General features: G+C 36.6%; 1 protein-coding gene across 1 annotated transcript in view; it reads right to left on the bottom strand.

Annotated features, from left to right (window-relative positions):
* Positions 1-18026, bottom strand: part of LOC140200085 (F-box-like/WD repeat-containing protein TBL1X) — a 385438-nt gene that overhangs the window by 74791 nt on the left and 292621 nt on the right. The window lies entirely within an intron of this gene.

The following is an 18026-nucleotide window of genomic DNA, read 5'->3' as shown; positions in this document are numbered from 1 at the left end:
CACAATGCTGGGCCATGAAACGGGTGCTATGTGGTTTAAATTACTGCATGTTTCAAAAACAAAAAAAGAACAAATTTCATCATTAGGATTTGCCCTGTTTGGAAACTCCAAAGAGGAGCAAATAGCCCTCTACAATAAATGGTCAGTTGTTCTACCCTGGAACAACTGGACACAATGCAGAAACAAGCCTTGCATTGATTGTTAATGATGGAATAACTTGCTAAAGCAATTCAAACAATATCAAAGTCAACCACGTAGATTGGGGTTGAAATCGTACATTGGACAGATGAAATGGGGCACTGATTCCATTTTCCTGAAAAAGCAAGTTAGCTTATAATGACAGATTAAAGTCTTGTTGATTACTTTCATGGTCCTAACTCATCCTTAGCTTACCCCTTTCACATTAATATTTGGCATATTATCTTTGAAACATATACTGTATAACCTCATCTAAAGAGCTTCAACCCTGAGAAACTGTTTCTACTTACATGATATTCATATCAATAATGGACAGTTCAAGTTTTAAAAATTAGGGCAATGTTTGTCATCAGTATGATAGGTGTAAAAATGAACAAGTGTTTGCTTGAGATGTTATTAATGCAGTGTGAAATTATACATTTAAAATAGCAAAATTTACAGAAGTACAATGAGCACAAAAACTTGAATAATACTTTGGAGAATAAGGAGAATAATACTTTAGAGAACGCTTACAAGATACATTTCTATTCTCTGTGAATAGACCTCACAAAGTCAAAACCAAATTTATGTGTACCTTATTAGCAGATTTTAAAATGTTCTTTAAACATGACCTTAAACAGAGCCACTTTACACCCACACATAGTCATGAAAAGAAAACAGTGCCACACACTGGAAGACCATTTTATTGGATTCCAGTACTAACACCAGTGAGAGTTGAAAGTGATATAAACTATTCCTACACGTGTGCTTACTCCTTACATAAAATTTATTCTAGATTAAACATATCTTGCTTTTGATTCAGATGTTCCATTTCTTCACTAAACATGATCAATAGCAGATCTTTTAAGCTTATTTTGTCCTCATGATTTCTGCAATAGATATCACACAAACTCAGGAACAGAAGTAGGTTAGTCATCTCTTAAACCTGTTCAATAATCCCTAGATACTCTTGAAAATTTATCATTTTGGGTATTAAAAATTTAAATTGATTTGGTATTCATAGGCTATTAGAGAAAATGTTAACTCTGAATGCAACAATCCTTTTAATTTCATTCTTAATAAACCTGGGACTAGTTTTCTTATTGTTAGTTGTTCTAGATTCCACAAGAGAGGATATTATTTTTCTCCACACACCTTACCAAATCTCTACCATTTTTTGATCAATCAATAATTTTTTGAAGTCAAGGCTGTCTACGAGAAGGGTCAGAGCCGTCTCTATTTCCTGAGGAGACTGAGGTCCTTCAACATCTGCCGGATGATGCTGAGGATGTTCTACGAGTCTGTGGTGGCTAGTGCGATCATGTTTGCTGTTGTGTGCTGGGGCAGCAGGCTGAGGGGAGCAGACACCAACAGAATCAACAAACTCATGCGTAAGGCCACTGATGTTGTGGGGATGGAACTGGACTCTCTGATGGTAATCTCTGAAAAGAGGATGCTGTCCAAGTTGCATGCCATCTTGGACAATGTCTCCCATCCACTACATAATGTACTGGTTGGGCACAGGAGTACTTTCAGCCAGAGACTCATTCCACCGAGATGCAACACGGAGCATCATAGAAAGTCATTCCTGCCTGTGGCCATCAAACTTTACAACTCCTCCCTTGGAGGGTCAGACACCCTGAGCCAATAGGCTGGTCCTGGACTTACTTCCTGGCATAATTTACATATTACTATTTAATTATTTATGGTTTTATTACTATTTAATTATTTATGGTGCAACTGTAACGAAAACCAATTTCTCCCGGGATCAATAAAGTATGACTATGACTATGAATATAAATCAATTTTTTATCCTAATGATGTTAACTTCCAGTACAATGACATAGAACACAGAACAGAATAGCAGAGGAACAGGCCCTTCGGCCCACAATGTTGTGCCAAACCTATTAAATTAGTAATCAAATGGCCAACTAAACTAATCCCTTCTGCCTACACAATGTACATATCCTTCCATTTTCCTCTCATTCACGTGCCTACCTCAACATCTCTTAAAAGTCCTGAATATATCTGCCTCAACCACCTCCCCAGTAGCAAGTACTTTGTTTGAAAAATCTTGCCGCCACATCTCCTTTGGACTTACCCCCTCTCACCTTAAATGCATGCCCTTTGGTATTAGATATTTTAACTCTGGGTAAAAGATACTATCTGTCTACTCTATCTATGCCTCTCATAATCTTAGAAACCCCTATCAGATCTCACTTCAGCCTTTACTGCTCCAGAAAAAACATACCCTCTTTATTTTGGCAGCATGGTGGTAAAACCTCTGCACCCTCTCGACAGCCTCAAACATCCTTCCTATAATGGGGCAAACAGAACTGTATGCAATATTCCAGATGCAGCCTAATTCGAGCTTTATAAGCTGCAATATAAATTCCTGTCTTTTTAACTCAATGCCTCGACTAATAAAAGCAAGCATGCCATATGGCTTCGTAGCCACCCTATCAACCTGTGTAGCCACTTTCAGGGAGCTATGAACTTGGACTCCAACATCCCTCTGCTCATCAACACTGTTAAAGGTCTTGCTGTTAACAATGTACTGTACTGTACTTTCTCTTTACATTTGATCTACTAAGGCGCAGCACTTCACATTTCGCTGAGTTAAACTCTATCTGCCATTCCTCTGCCCAAATCTGTAACTGATCTAATTCCTAGTGTTTTCTTTGCCAGTTTTCTACACTATTCACACGACCACCAGTCTTCACATCATCTGCAAACTTATTAACCCATCCATTTACATTTTCATAGAGGTCATTTTCGTACATAACAACCAGCAGAGTCCTTCCAGCACAGATCCCTGAGAAACACCACTAGTGACAGATCTCCAGCTAGAATAAGTCCCTTCGACAACTATCCTCTGTCTTCTATGAGCAAGCCAGTTCTGAATCCAAATGGCCAATTCACCATGGATTCTGGTGAATCTGTGTTGTACAGTACTGGAATACTAAGTCAATGTTTAAAACTGAACCAGCACACATCTGAGATATTGTTATATTGTTACCTTTCTTTCCCATGCATTAAGATGATGCATACTTTAGTTACAATAAACATTTTGCTATTTGTTGACATGGCTTAATCCAAAACCACTTGCTCACACAGAGCTGCTCATCTTACTCTGCTTCTTAATTTAAATGTTGTCTTGCCTTTGATATACAGGTCTCCATATTTTCATCTAATATTAATACATCAATGGATTATCAAAAATGTTAAACTTGTATCCTAAATTTACAATGTTGCATCATTCAATTTATAAATATGAATTATGAATAATCCTAATTTTGAAATTACTCCATTAGAAAAATAGCTTATTTTCTACAAAGGAAAGTAAGGTGCAACTTTCAAGATATGATGCAGAATTGACAGAATTAAGTTATGAGCAATGATCGATAATTTTCTCCACACCATAATTGACTGGGCCATATTCTATGCATATTCCATTTCCTATATTGCAACTTTCACCACTTAATCTACTGCTCAGGACATAAACACGGCTGCCTTAGTCTTGACTTTACACTCCACTAGCTCCCCATATGATGAACCCAATTTCACTCTTCCATTCTCCTTTCTACGGCACCTTCATATGCAGCCACATTCAATGCCCATCAACCCCTTTACTCCATTGCTTCCCATCACAGATTTACACTGCATGGAAATATTCCTTAAGCTCACGAAGTCCACATCATTATGTCCTATTTATACAAATCCCATTGACCAACACTTAGGCCATAGCCCTGGGTTGATTCAAGTACTTAGGATGTTTGAATTTGTGCATTAGGAACTCTTTGTTCCTCAATACTCCAAAAACAGTTTCCAGCTAAAGCAGTTGTACGTTTTTCAGACTACGGAATGAGTGCTAGAAACTGCAGACGAAGAGCTAGTAAATGGGATTAGTATAGATCAGTGGTTTCACAACATTTTTGGATTACTGCCCCCTTGGTTCCCAGATGACATCCCTAGAGTCTCCCTCTCCCTTTCTGATAAAGAATTTTGATTTACAATGCACAGTGACAGAAAATAGGAACTGCAAATTTAAAACAGTGATAAGTAATTGCAAAAAATAATCAAATTTATTTAAAGCCACAAATAAAATTATTTCTTTGTTTAATTACAGTAAAACAATTTTCATCAAGAATTTTAGAGTGTACATTAGTCGTCCAATGATTCATTACATTTTCACCTTTCAATGAGAGGTTGCAGTGACACCAACTTCTTAACATCAGGCTGAATGTCACTCAGAAGGAGTCTCAGATCCCCATACTTAGTACTTTGCGGTCTGTTTCATTGCTTTGGAGAGCATTCTAATTCTACAGAAGTACTGTGGAGAGTATTCTAACTGACTGATATGGAGGGGACCCCGCACAGGATTGGAAAAAGCATTAGAAATTTGCAAACTCCATCATGGCATTAGCCTTCGCAGCGTTGAAGACACCTTCAAAAGGTGATACCTCAAAAAGGTCGAATGCATCATTAAGGACCCCACCAGATAGAGCATGCCTTCTTCTCATTGCTATCATCAAGTGGAACAGGACCCTGAAGGGACACATTCAACATATCATGAACAGTTTCTTCTCCATCACCAGCAGATACTAAATGGGACAATGAACCTATGAACACTACTGCATTATATTTTTTGCTCTCTTTTTGCAAAACTTAATTATATAAATAAATATGTGTGTGTGTGTGTGTGTGTGTGTGTGTGTGTGTGTGTGTGTGTGTTGTTACTATTTATTGCAATGTACTGCTGCCACAAAACAACAAATTTCATGCTAGTGATACTTAAACTTTGAAAGAGTTGGGTGACTACACTGAAACAGCGCCCACTAAATATGATGTTGGAAAGGCAATAAAGAACATCGTGACCTTTTTCCACAGTGTAGGATAGTGTTCACAGATTTCTTTCTGCAACCAGAAGTCCTGATATGATTTTTTGAACCCTAGGTTCAGCTCAAAGTCATTTTGTAGTGCGATCAGTCCTTCCTCCATCCTTGTTAATTCCTCTTTACAAGTGTTCAGGAATGAATAGGTTACACAATCTGCAGTTTGGATTGAGAGAAGATCCTGAAATCTCTCTGACGTGTGTTTATGCAGCTCGCTCAGGTCTGCACATTACGCTTAAAGATCATTATCTGGTATTCCTTCTTTCTCCTCTAAGTCAGGCTTGTTCGGAAAATGGAAAAGGTGTGGCACCCAATGGTTAGCTTGGATAGAAATATGGAGAGGATTAATTTGACAATGGTAAGATTGACATAATTTCCGTGCAACCGAAGACTGATTTCATTAAACTTTGCAGACAATTCTGACAAATAAGAATTGTCATGCCTAACATTCTTAAGTTGAACATTCCGTCTTCAAAGTTTCAAAAAGCATAAAAATGTCTCAAGCAGTTTTCTTTTGAGAGGCATCTGACTTGTGTGTACAATAGCAAGCTTTCATACTGTTCATCATTCGCAATACAAAACTCTTAAAATAATCAAGAATTGAGAGCATGGGACTTGATTTTATTTACCGCTGTGATAACAGTATTTAATAATTTGTGAAGCTGATCACTTAGGTTTTTTGTGACAAAATGTTACCTGTAAATGACAATGTGAATGGTTAGTATATTAGGTACTGCTCAAGCAAGTATTAATCCCAAGATGATGTCCTGTCATTGATGCTGCCCCATCTGTTTAATAAGAATGTTTGTGAGCTGAATGTTCTTCTCTGTGAAAAATTGCTCAACAACCTGAAATAAATTCAAAGTTCAAAGTAAAATTTATTATCAGAGTACATACATGTCACCACATACAACCTGAGATTCTTTTTCTGCAGGCTTACTGAGCAAATCTATAGAGCAGTAACTGTAAATTGTAAACAAACTGTGCAAATGCAGAGACAAATAAATAGCAATAAATAATGACCATGAAATAACAATATAACCGAGTCCTTAAATGAGTATAGCTATCCCCTTTTCTTCAATGGCCTGATGGCTGAGGGATAGTAACTGTTCTTGAATCTGGTGTGTGAGTCCTGAGGCACCTGCATCTTCTACCTGATGACAGCAGCGAGAAAAGAGCAGGGCCTGGGTGGTGAGGATCTTTGATGATGGATGCTGCTTTTCTACTGCAACATTTCATGTAGATGTGCTCAATGGTTGGAAGGGCTTTACCCGTAATGAACCGGTCCGAATCCTTAAGCTTTTGTAAAATTTTCCACTCTATTTGTACTTGTTTCAGTCCCCTTGCAAATAACAACACTTGAACTATGCTTTCATCTTTTATGAAGTGAACATAGCCAAGAAGCAAAGACTTGTTGCCTGGCAAAGTTGACTCATCTAACTGTAGAGCAATTCCATTGTCGTAAGTATGGTGCACAATGTGTTCTCCACATTTTCAGACATTTCATCTATTCATCTTTAAACTGAATTGTCGCTGAGTGAAATCACTTTAATTATTTGGTCTGGTGACTTACATAAAACTATACTCAGAGCCTCCCTTGCTGCAGGTGGAATTAGTTCTTCTCCAATTGTATAAGGTTTTCCAGATTTAGCAATGAAATATTGTATGAAGAACATAAACCATCACTGTTTTGGTGTGAAATGCTGGCAAACATGTTTTGAAGTGTTTTCAGTCTCTGGAAATGTCAATGAAGTGACTGAACTTAAGCCAAGTTCTTGTTTGCTTTCTCTTCAACTGTTCAAGGAGCCTGGATCATTTCATTGCCTCATTTGAAAAAAGCTTTTTCACACAACAGACACATTGGCTGCTCTTGATTGCTTGGTACTGGTATAAATCCATATTACAGATACACCACATGATACTGTCTACACTTCTTTTTCATTTGGTCTGCTTCTGCCATTTTTGTTATGGAATAATTACCATGGTCAATTACCTATTGTTTAAGTCCAACCTCATGCTCTATGATCAATATAAGGGAAAAATTTTACATCATCATAGCTCAGACAAAACCTGACTCTCTGCCTGAGGGTGCACAAAGTCGGGCAGTGATATCTCAGTTGACCTGTGGACTAGAAAATGCAGTCATTTCTAAAGACCATTCACAAGGGCAGTTTCTGAACTTTAGCCCAATGAACGCCATATCCTAATTCACAGGAATTGTGTCACTGCACGATTAGAGTACAGGAACCATACTAGCTAATATAGTAATGTACTATAATAGTGAACAGCAATAACGTGCAGGCTGGGCCTGGAAATAACACGATTTATTCAGTCCAGATTTCTTCTGATATGCCAAATACAGAAGTGTCACATTGGTTTTCAACAACTATAATGCACTTTGAACAAAGCCTACGAGAATGATGGGTTAGCAATGGATGAGGTGATTAACTGATCATTGTAATCAATTATGAGGCACTTATCACCCCCTTAGAAACTCCCACCGCCTACAGGGAGGCAATATTGGTCACTTTGAGAATCACTGGTAGAGACAGATACTTGATGAATGGCATGGATTTGGAGAGCTAAAGGGCCTGCTTTGGTACTGTGTGATTTATTTGTATGCATCATATGGTCTCTTTCACTTGGACTGGTAACCACTCTCTGGAAAATATTGTCTCCATTGTTATCTTTGAGACTATACTATACAACTCATTACATCTTCTTCCAATTATCAACATCACTGCCTGGTGTGTACAATTTCTGTTAATCAGCAATTGACAATGTATGCATTTCACTTCTACAGAATGGGCTTTCTTCTGAAAGCTCAGATAACATTCACATTCTCCTATTTATACTTCCACTAGAGTCATCCTCTGCTATTCACTAATACCCTTGCTACCCTCTTTCACCTTGCTTTATCATCAATGTTGTTATTTAGTCTCTCAGATTATTCTACCTTATTACGCAGCTTCCTTTGATTGCTCTTTTTCTTCTAAATCCTTAATTATTTTATACAACCATGGAATCATAGATCTGTAACTTTTATCTAGTTTATCTATAATTTTCCCAATGCTTATGAAAGGCTATCAATATTACTCTTAACAGATACGACCCAACTTTCAAGGCAATTCCAGAATTTTTAGTTCTTTAGTGACTAACAATTTCCTGCAAGGAATTGCAAAGGTTTAAGCCAGACAACAAAGGACACTTGTTTTTATAGAATGGGCTGCAGAGCTTTGTAAATACCTGTAAGAGTGATGACTAAAGCAGACATCATGGTAACAATGAAGAACAGGTTAGAAAGATTTGTTATTGAAGAAAAGGATAATAAAGAAACAAAACGAATAGTGACGGCAGCAGGGATTATGAGCCCAAGTGTAGGACACAAACATGAATCTGTAATGGATGGCATATTTCCATGTTAACATCACATCATGCAATCCCCTCGGGGCACAAGCATCCTTTCTGTACAACCACTTCTGTTAAACTATTTTACCTCAGTGTGTGGTCTTGGACTGCAGTTTAGAGCAACTGAGCGCATATTACGTTTGTAGATTGGTGGAGGGTGAGATGCTACAGTACGATCCCATGTACCTGTGCATATCTGATGATAAAAATGAACACCTTTTAAAGAAAAATACGTTATCCTAGCGCCTTGACAAAATAAATCTCCGTCAATTGTTACCTGACTGTGGAATGACATTGGCATTGAATTGTTCCAATGATTTGCCCATGTAAGAGCAAAGCTCAAAGTTCAAAATAAATTTGTAAATCAATGTACATACAGTACTGTGAAAAAGTCTTATGGACACTTATATATAGATTCATTTTCTTGTGGCAATCACGGTAAATACAAGAAACACATTAGAATCAATGATGGGCCATACCCAACAGAATGGACAAACATACAATGTGAGAAAAACCAAAATGTGCAAGTACAAAAGAAAAAAAAAACACAAATAAATAAATAAACAAACAAATAACATCTTTCATTTTCCAAACAAAAATTCTTCATATGCAACAGTTTGATATGTCTCCATGGCATGATCAATTCTACAAAAGTATCCTTCTCAACACATTATTACTGTAGCTTGTCTGAAATTGTTACATCATTCTCTGGAGGAAATAATAATTCAAATCCATGTCATTATCAGACACTACTACTGCCATCCAACACCCTTCATAAGCCCTCAAAATCATTCTGTAAATCTGCATTGGTAAAGTCAGGAGGTAGGAGGCAGGAATAGCTGACCATGTTAAGCTCAATTACTTGGATTTTATGCTGTGTTAAATATGTAGACAGAACTATGTTTATGAAATTATTAATATAGATTAACCTGAAATTATGGTAAGTAATTTACAAAACAGTTAGGAATTGCAAAATGTTTGTTGATTCAATATTTTGTGGCTGCAGTAAACTTAACTAATGCTGAGTTACATAACTGCATGGTGGCTTCTGATAGCTACATAAACAGAATTCATCTTCAACAGTTTAAATCAATTTGATTCTTGCTTTCTTGGTCTGGTTCAATCAATGGTATTCAGGTAAGTGCACAAAACCACTGGTCAACAACTAGATGCATGCAAAAGCAGTTTAATCAGCTGTTTATAATACAAGTGAGGTGCAAAATTCAGCAAGTACTGTATGAAATCAGTTTTCCATCAACACTCCAAGCAGCTGAAATATATCTCTATAAGTACCTATAAACTCTTTTGATAACCCAGTATTGTACCTGGAGAATAAGATTACCTTCTTATGATCTTTGATCAACAGGAAAGATATGTAGTGATATTACAATGTGTTTAATTATAATAATCCACAATGTCACCAGTGTGAGTCTAGTTTCAGTTCCTGACACAGCGGAAAGTATAGAAACCTCATTACAGAACTTAGAAACTTGGAAAAATTGACTGTCAGAAACACTACCTTTGTCATAGTGATTTTAAAATGGGTGAAATATAACTGGGTCAAAAGACTTTTTTCCAAATTACTCGGTAACAAAATATATATGTAGCTATTAATTATGTTACACAAGGAATTCCACCAACATGTGTTAAGTTAAAATCTGCAATCTTTGTAAAAGGCTTTATACACAAACCTATATCATCTCATCTGGACAGCATTTTACAAAAGTATTTATACTAGTGTTAATAAGGGTAGAAATTTTACTTAAAACATATTCATTTCTTGCAGCATTGAATGTCGGTAAAACAAGTCAAAAGTTAGTTTCTTTCTGGATCGATAACAATGATACACTAGCAAGGACGTGGGTGCCACCAGGACACAGCAGGAAGGTAGAGCAAGAGTGCTACAGAAAGAAAATAGAGAACCTCAACAATCCCTTTATGGGCAGCGCATCAATTGGAAAAATGAAATAACCACACACACTTCAGTTGAGGCTGAGGTAGGTCAGTGGTTTTGCAAGGACAATATTTTACAATTGCCTACATGTACTTAATTTCGCTTTTTGGATTATTGGTCACACCATCAGGATGACAGAATCTGAAGCACCACATGTTGGTTCTTTTTATTTGATGATGAGGCTTTAGTAGTGCCCCCAAAATGATTAGATGGATTCCTTAGCCTAACTTTCCTCATGTTTTTTTTCTTGAAGAGTAGTTTCAGTTGAATCTGCAATTGGAATAGATATTTTCAAATGTATTGTTTAAATGCCATTTTACTCATCAAAATTCCAGCAAGGAATTAGAATCAGAGTCAGGTTTAATATCACTGGCATACTTATGTCATCAAATTTGTTGTTTTGCTGCAGGAGTACATTGCAATACATAATAAGAATAATAATAAAAGAACTATAAGTTACAATAAGCAGATATAAAAATTTAATAAATAATGCAAAGAGAGAGCAAAAGATTTTTTTAAAATGAGGTAGCGTTTGTGAGTTCATTGTTCATTTAGAAATCTGATGGCATAGGGAATGAATCAGTTTCTGAAACATTGAGTGTGTGCCTTCAGGCTTCTGTACCTCTTCCTTGATTATAGCAATGAGAAGAAGGCTGTCCTATGTAATGGGGATCCTTAGGCTACGTCCACACTGCACCGGATAATTTTGAAAACGAAGCTTTTTCTCTTCGTTTTGACCCTCCGTCCACACTAAAGCGGCGTTTTCATCCCCCGAAAACGGAGATTTTCAGAAACGGTCTCCAGAGTGAATAAATCTGAAAACGCCTAATATCTGTTGTAGTGTGTACGGGGTAAGCGGAGAGATTTAAAAACGCTGTCATGACAACACCACAACAACAATGCATTTTCTGCTTCTGCTTAGTACTGTGCAAGCACTGCCGTACGGCTGTTATAACGCGCGGTCGGTGTGAACGGCGTGAGAGTTAAATTGTAAAGGAGCTTTTTTGACTATTTAAAAACGCTGTCATGACATGCCAGAACAGATGGCCGCAGGGCGGCATTTCGTTGTTTTCTTGAACGCAACCCCCCACATAACCTAACAATTTCAGAACAGACAGCAACGAGACTGAAGCCAGAAGAGTTAGAAATGTACTCACCAAATACTTTGACCCATAGCTTACTGAATTAATAAGTATACTCACTTTGCCCTGTTTTCTGTCCTTGCTTGTATGAAGGTGGTTTACCTAATTATGCAAGTACTTCTCTGACAATAGATGTGTAACAGCCTAATGTAACATTGTATGGAAATACAAGATAACACTGATGCAGACGTGCTTTATACATTTAACAAGGTGCTTTATTAATGCAACAGAGTTAGTCAGTTTTTCAATGTTCGTCGTCAGCCGTGTCATACTGTCCATGAACTCCCTGTCGGTTGCCTCCATACACTCCAGTATTTGTGTTTTTTTTTAAGTTTTAAGTCCTCCTGCGCGAGAGCCAAGAGCAATTCCTTTGAAGTTTTTCTACTCTGTAAATGGACAAACGCGCACCAAGTATATTGTTTCCTCTTCGCTTGTTTTCTGTGTGTCCTGCGCATGCCCAGTAGAGGAGGTTCGCCCAAATAGCCCTGTTAGTGTGGACAGAGATATTTTGAAAAACGTTTAGTGTGTACGCCTGTCGTTTTTACACGAAACCAGCATTTTCAAAATTATCTGGCGTAGTGTGGATGTAGCCTTAATGATGGAGGCCCTGTTTAAAATATTTCAACAAAATTCCTGTAATAACAAAAAAAGGCTTTGGATTTGTCTTCACAGCATTGCACATCTCAGCAACTAATTTGTATTTTTTTAAAAAATCACAGTTCAAAGTAAGTCTATTGCATCTAAAACCGGTTATACCACAGTTCAACTTTTACCTGATTGAATACATTAACAGATATGAATGCTGAATGGTCTGTCTAGTGCATCTGATAAGCTGATCAGATCAGCAAGCTTGCAATTGAAAGAACAATGTGGTGTGGTTCCAAGTGGAAATCAGGCCAAGCGAAGGTTGATGTTTTTCAAGACATGATTCATAAATATACATAAAGGGCAATTAGGACCCCAAAGTCATATTAATGCTATATTGAGTGGAGCATTTGTTGCAGCCAAAGTTCATTTAAAACAGTCATAGTAGAAGTCGTAGCATAAATAAACGTAGTGGTAAAACTATGCTTTCTGGGATCAGAAGGAAGAGAAAAAATCTGACAAAAAAAAATCAGTCTTCTTTGATATTTTTCCATTAGCTATTTTGCTAAATTATGCAACATAGCAGGAAAAAATGACATACATTGAGGTTTCTACATTTATAAATGTCTCAATTGTGTAACAATGTTCTTTGTAATGCAACAATTCACACAAATCTTTGTTAATGGGTACACTAATCCATTAATGATGCAGAGAACCAGCCTTTTGCCAGTTGTATTAAAATATAGCGTTTATCTCAATAGCACATTGAAGGGAAATTATTCTCTAATGTGGTTACTATAAGTTCATTTCATAAACTTCTGATAAAATAGTTTGAGCTGAAGATTAGAGAAAATTCTTAATTGTACTCACCTAGATTAATCTAATAGAGTAAACATGCATCAGCTATACATACACATAAAGTAAAATAAATAAAACCTCAGAACAGCTTACAGGCTCATAAAGGTCAATAATTTTCTTCCCAACTGGTTAGGATGAGGGAGCTGGAATACTGTACGTGCAAACGTGTTTGATACTACATCATGCAATTTTATAAGCCACATTTCAAGTTTGTGTCTTCATTCCTTCTTCATTTAAGCTTGAGGAGAAAAAAAATTCTTTGCAAACCAGCAGACCATTCAGTCCATCATATTTGGCAGTCACCAAGCTTGCCTATTTTATTCCTTCTCTTTCCCCACAGTTCTGGTGACTCCTATCCCACCTCCACCCCTCCTCCCCCAACCCTGACCATTAAGTTACCACTCAATTCCTTTTAAGCTTTGGTTGACTCCAATTTCATCATCTTCACAAAGAGCAAGTTCTGGATCATGAGTATTCTCCATATTTTAAAAAAATGCTTTCCTCACATCTTTCTGATCACCTTTGCTGATAACTTCAAATGCACTCATCCTTGAACTATTTACAGTACATGATTACTCTCCCTATTTGCCCTATATAAACCTGTCATGATCTTGCACATCTGTACTACTCCATGAACTACCCAGCTTCTCCATTCCAACTATATACAGAAACCAGCTGAACCATTCTAATAAATTTTTGTTTTCACACCCTTTCCTCAATGAAGTGACCACCAATACTTTAATTGCGAACTGACTGACCATTGATTTATGCAGGTTTAACTTAAGTCTTTCTGAATTTTGTATGCTACATTTATGAATATAAGGATCTTATAAGGCTTTATTAACTGACCATTCAAAATGCTCTTATATAAATACCCAAATATTGCACACCATTAAGATTGCATCATTCAAGCTTTTAATCCTTTCTTGCTACTTCTGCCAAAACTTGTACTGCACTTCTCTATAATAAACTTCATCTACTGTCTGTTTGCTCATTATGCTATCCTATCAATATCTTTACAATCTACTACTGTTTCCTTGGTGCTCATCACATTTTGTATCTAATTTAACTTACAAATTAGGAAACGTTACTCCACACACCAATATCTAAATTAATTACAGAAATCACAAATAGCAATGGAACCAGCATTGATCTCTGGAAGAGAAAAAGAGCATTTACTATAATACCCGTTTTTCTTCTTAAAGCATATTTCCTGCCTTTAATGTTACTGATCTTTCAATTCCTCAATGGGCCTCAATTTTACTAATTTACCTTTTAGATTGGGCTTAATTGAACACCTGGCAAAAATCCTTATGAACAATATCTATCATATTCCCTTCATCAACATTCTGTTACTTATTCAAAAATTCAAGCAAGTTATACATAAAGTGTTTTTATCAAACCCACACTGATTCTTTTATTAATCCAAATTTTTCCTTTAATTATTATTCCTTAAAGTTTCTCAACATTGAAGATTTAAACTGACTGGCAGTTTCTAACATTGCCTTGGTGTAATTTTTTGCAACAAAGGACATTTTGCATTTCCAGTGCTCAGGTATCTCCTCTGCATCAAGGGATAACTCGAAGATTATGGTAAATCCTTCTTCAATCTCCATTCATATTTCACACGGCAACCTAGAGCACCCCAATTAGATGAAGCATAAACAACTTACGTTCAAATTTATTATCATCTGACTGTGTATATGTGTGTGTGTATATATATATATATATATATAGTGTTGCCCTTAAGGCATTTATTTGACTTTGCTGGGTCTACGCTTTAGATGATTTATTTGTAACTATTTTCTAGTTAAAGTTAAAGGTTGATAATTATGTTACAGTCTAACAAAGATAAATTCATTGTCTATGGTATATTGCAGCACGTGATGACATCACCTCCGGTTTCGCCGCGTCTTATCTGTAACCTCTGGTTCGGAGAAGGTGTGAAGGTGGGTGCCATGTGTGCAGCATGATCGTGAAGAGCTCCGTTTCTACTCTCAAAGAAACATTATAGAAGCAACACCGTAAGTTCATACGTATGTATTTGAAGTAAAAATATTAACGTGGTTTCTGTTAAGGAAGCGGTGGTTGGGGCGATGCGCGTGCCAGCTTTTCAATTTCAAACTCGGGGTCGGCTCAAGTCCGATGGCGGTTTGAAGTGATCCCCTCGCCCGCTACTCGGGCCAGCTGGAGACACTTGCTAAAAGAAGAGAGCGCGTGGTCTGCAGAATGAAACAGACGCTGTATATGTTTGTATCTTTTTTATCAACAGTTTTCACCATATGATGTTAATGTGGAAGAGTGAACAGTAAATGGTTAACCTTACTATGACTCTGTCTTCATTGGCTCCGGTTTAACTTGGTGTTTAGTCAGAATTTCAACACACTGCATGAGAACACTATATATATATATACACACACACACAACCCAACCAGATGAAACAATATTCCTCCAGATCATGATGCACCCACAAAACATACATCACACACAACACACAAAAAAAACACAAATAAGTTCATAAAATGTAAATCAAAATGATATATTATGCAACACAGGTAAACAGTAAACAGTTTGCTGTCCTAGTGACGAGACCACAGTGGTGGCAGGGTACTCATTAGTCTTACAGCATAACCCAGTCTGGCAATCCTAGACCTGATACATCCTTCCTGATGGTAGTGGGTCAAACAGAACTTATCATCACACTTTTAATTTTCACCCTCTTACCAGTTACTGAGATTTAGGGCTGTATTCTTTCCTTTTCACCTTATTTAATATTCCTTGATGCACAAGTTATCTTCACCATACCCATTCCTTTCACTACATGCTTATAATTCATATGCCTGTAAAGTTGACCAATATTTTTAAATTCATCTTTATTTGCTTATGACGTATTACAAATAATTAATACAGCACTTTCAATAAAAATTATTTGAGCAGATATTGCGAAAATGGAGAGGACAAGTAATCTGTTGCTTCCATTATCAAATTTAAACTATCTGTTACTTTAATTGATTGTAAATTAACTTGGGAAAGCCACAGATTGTGAAAGGTATTGTGGTGTATCACATTGGACCGGTTAAGAACCAAAACTCTGCCTGTAATAGCAGCCTCCTTGCACTGACTTGACAGGAATATGAATGGCTAACTGAGGTGATACTCTGTCATTGACAATCCTAACACAAAATGGGACAGGTTCAGTACTGATTACCTAGTCTCAAGGAGTAGACCTTAAGGCCACTCATTTAAAACACCCTGATAACTTACTGACAGTTCATCGTTGCCAAAGCTTGAAATGCTTAGAGACAAGTGAAAGCAGTTTAAGTAATCTTTAAAAAATTTTTGGTAAGAACTAATTAAAAATAAATAAAATTAATTATAAAGGCTTAGTATATTGGAATAAGACAAAAACAACAACTAAACCACTTTTACAACTATACACTTTCTTACTGAAGGCTGATAGCATTGTATTACTTGTACTGGTCATGGAAGTTCAGATGCAAAGTGCATCCAGCTCCACAGCTAAGCACATTAATACTCTGCTGCCAAGTCAAGTCGATCAGCAGGGAGAGGGAGATGGGTGGGGGAGAAAGGAGTTGGAATGAAAGAATGAGGGGGGAGAGACCAAATGGGAGCGTGAGGGAAAGAGAGGAAGGGAGAAGGGAGAGGGAGGGAAAGGGAGGGAGAGAAGATCAGACATACTGGCATCTGATTACTAGCTTTTTTCTGACTTAGAGATATAGAAATCAAAAGCATTCTGACATGTGATTCTGCCAGTACTCTTCATGGAATGATCAACCAGAGGTATGTAAATTTCTTATCTCTCATGCTGAATATATGCAGAAAATTATTTAAAGTCATACATAACTGCACACTTGTTTTGTTACTATACTTTAGCTGTTCCCTGTTGAACTTCCACTTGCCCAATATGCCATTAAAATGAGGCAATTTCTCTAAAGTAGGGAAGGTTCCAGCTTGATTTAGATATAATATGGTAAATAGTTCATTCTCTGCAAAATAATTTTATTAATGCAATGTTTAATTTTATTCTGGTACTTGTCCTTCCATGACACTAATCTGAAACAATTAAAACTGCTTTAGAATGCATATGTAAAAATATCTCAATGAAAATTATATGTCAAATAGAACTGTTGGAAGTGATTAAGACAACAGCCGGAGGAACTAATAGTGGATTTTTCTGACACAATATAAGAGCACGTCAGAGTTCATATGCAGTACTTTCATAAAAAGATATATGTTATTGTAACTTGGATAAGTTGTTGCCGGAAAAATGAACAGCAAAACTCTTAAGTGGGTGAGAAAGGTAAAGGGATGGAGAATAAAGAATCTGATATGAGTGTGGACCATGGACCAAAATGATTGCTGCCAACAAGAAATACCAATGCTAGATTATGTGAGAATCTTTGTAGCTGACTAGCCAATCTAGCTGAAGCAAGAATTTAATTTGGCATCTTAATCTTAATGCTCTTAGCTCTCTTACTTCAAAGGAAACCAAAGTACAAATCATTGCTGACTGATTCTTGATATCAATATACTGTATATTCAAACTAAACATTGCTTCGATTAGCTTTGTAGGCCATAAAGGTAAACAAGTTCATAATGTGAATTTACTTCAGTTAATTTTAAATCTTTTACTTAATTCCAGAAAAAATATCTTAGCTTTATAATTTTATCTAAAATAACTTACATTTTACTATAAAATAGAAGTTGATAGCTGGTTAAGAAGTCATATATGTTTGTTGACCTTCATTAGTCAAGGGGATTTAATTCAAAAGCTGACTAATGAGCTTTTGCAGTTGTAGCTCAGTAAAACTGCTTAGACCACACTTAGAATATTATGTTAAGTTCTGATTGCCTCATTATAGGAAGGATATGCAAGCTTCAGAAAGGGTGCAGAGGAGATTTACCAGGATACCTCTGCATTACAGAACATTTGTATAGTACTTGTATTTATTTTATTTCTTACATCCGAGGGAGTAAAAATCTTTA

The sequence above is a fragment of the Mobula birostris genome, chromosome 7, assembly GCF_030028105.1.
Source record: "Mobula birostris isolate sMobBir1 chromosome 7, sMobBir1.hap1, whole genome shotgun sequence".
NCBI classification, from domain to species: Eukaryota; Metazoa; Chordata; class Chondrichthyes; order Myliobatiformes; family Myliobatidae; genus Mobula; species Mobula birostris.
The sequence above is the reverse complement of the archived record's forward strand: the minus strand, read 5'-3'. Positions and strand labels throughout refer to the sequence as shown.